We start from the raw sequence: 2,500 nt of genomic DNA, 5'->3' as shown, positions 1-2,500 counted from the left end.
ACACGCACACACACTCGCACACACATACACACACACACACACACACACACACACACACACACACACACACACGCACACACACACACACACACACACACACACACACACACACACACACACACACACACACACACAGAAACACACACACATAATGATAATTTTAGTGTACAGCACAGACAAATCCTTTTGATGCATTAAGAACATATTAGGGTTAAAATCAGGATCAAGTATTATTCATTCAGAGGCTGTGCTAAAATGCACTAGTTGCTGAGCTAGTGACCAATTGCCTCCCAGATGGTGATTGATCTTCACAGTTCCAATGTACAACAGTGGTGCTCTGAATCAGTGCCTGGCTTCTCGTTAAACGTTTTCACACTGCCAAATATGCCCGTCTTATGCATTCCTTTTTCCCGGCATGGTCCGTGCGTTTGCACTGACCGAAGTAATTTACCGGCTGCATTTCGCACCCCAATTTACCCTCGCGGATCCTACACATATTTGAGGTTTCATTTTCATTTCAATTCGATTAGACGGCTTTGCGGTTCCAGAGGCGGGACTTGGGTAGAGGTGTTACTGCGTTGTCACTTCAACAGAGACAAACGCAGCAACATCAAAATAGCAGTTCTAACTGGAGAGATGGTAAAATGCGCGAGCTGCTGACCATCATGGGAGAGAAGGTGAATAGTTGCATTTAATGGTGCGACCTATGAGAAAGTAACAGAAGAACTTTCCTTACAAGGCTTTTGTCGGGATATAAAACAAGTGGTCAGCAAAATAAAAAATATGTTGGCGGTTCCTCACTTGTAAATAGTTAATCACGTTTGTAGCCTACACTCAGATGTATACTCATTCTTGCATGCGAGTGGCTTGATAAATCAAAAAATGAAAACATTCAGAGTATGCAAACTATTCTCAAGAGGTCTCCGTGCGTTGCTCTCACTTCCAGCCGGGGTTCTTCAAAGTGAGAGCAACGCACATTTGGGAACAACAAACCTATTACATCTTCTAATTATTGTCAGCGATGGGGTCATTGGAAGAATGAGTGCCCCTTGCTAAAATCAAAGAAAGGGTTTTAGTACAAGGCCTGCTAAATCTGCTGAGGAGGTCCTGAAAGCACCTGGGCAGTTGGATTTTTGAAGTTGGTCGGTATGGAGAAGAGTTGGTCGGTAGGGATGATTGGCATACCTGAGTATACAATGTATCCCAAGCATGTTTTTCGGGGGTTATATTTTGTTTATGTAACTTATGGTTCCACCCATGAAACATTTGTTGGGTTTCAGGTCACGTGGTGAACCCCGTTCCTATGGAGGGGGGTGTGCCAGCCCTCTGGCCCCTCCTGATGCCAGGCACCCAGGAGGGGATCAGTGTAATGGCTAACACCCATGCTGGCTGAGCTCCTCAGCTATATAAACTCTAGGAGTCAACCACTTGAACTCTCTCTCTCCTTTGACATACTGTTTGTTCAGGTTTTTGGTTGAGCTTTGCTTTTGCACATACACCACATTCTCCACTGATCCACACACATCACACATCGCTGATTAGTGATTTACATGCATCACTTTAACTAACTTTACTTTAGGTTTGATTAAATAAACTATTATTGATCAACTTAAAGCCATGTGTGGTCTCCTCTTTGTCATTCCCTTGAACGGGGCTCAAGGGAATGACACTCTGTGTGTATGTGTGTGTTTGCCAGGCTCTCTGGCAATCAGGAGGTCCCAGAGGTCTGTCCCACCCTGCCTACTCCAACAAACCAAGAAAGCCGGCTCCTCAAAGAAAGGGGATGATACCCCTTCGGTTTTACACAGGCAAGACAGTGCAGTGCAGGGCGGGCCAAGCCACGACCGTACCGGCTTGGCAGTGTAAAAATGCCTATTGGTGCACACATTAGTAAATAAAGAGGGGGGCAGCTGAGCCTGCTAGTGCCTTTACCACGTAGGCATTTAATAGCCTTTTTCCAACAACAGAACCAGCCATGCTCGCCACAACTCAGCGTGGCCCAACTTAGTTAGGTTCCATGCACGTCGTGTTTCCATCTCGAATAAAGTACCTCCTCAACGTAGGAGGGTCGTCATAGCGTGCATGCGTGAAACTGTAGTGACGTTTTTGCGATACATTAATCAATCACTATTGTTCGCTGGTGCTAGTACTTATAGATGCCGGGTGTCAGGCTCAGACATAACTCGCACTCATCATAACTCGTCCAGTCAGTGGCCAGCAGCCTGTTTGCTTCAAACAAAAGTATCAGATCAGCTCTTTTGGAACTTCAACAAAGATGAAAACAAAAAAGTACCAGATAGCAGGTACCAGGTACCTCATTTTGGTCATCGAAACGCAAAAAAAGTCGAGGCGTGTTGAGCTGGTACAGTCTGTGGACAAAGGCCATATGTGAATCGCGGTTGATACCCACCTGTGATCTATGCAACCTTGTCCTATCCTATGTCATTCCCCCTTGTCTTCAACCCACTTTCCTGTCCATAAAACCCCTTAAAACCATAGC

General features: G+C 45.5%; 1 protein-coding gene across 4 annotated transcripts in view; it reads right to left on the bottom strand.

Annotated features, from left to right (window-relative positions):
- Nucleotides 1–2,500, bottom strand: part of ppp1r1b (protein phosphatase 1, regulatory (inhibitor) subunit 1B) — a 20,264-nt gene that overhangs the window by 5,517 nt on the left and 12,247 nt on the right. The gene's annotated exons all lie outside the window — the stretch shown is intronic.

Source organism: Gadus morhua, chromosome 2 (assembly GCF_902167405.1).
Source record: "Gadus morhua chromosome 2, gadMor3.0, whole genome shotgun sequence".
NCBI classification, from domain to species: domain Eukaryota; kingdom Metazoa; phylum Chordata; class Actinopteri; order Gadiformes; family Gadidae; genus Gadus; species Gadus morhua.
Note: the sequence above shows the minus strand (reverse complement) of the source record. Positions and strands in the feature narration are given on the sequence as shown.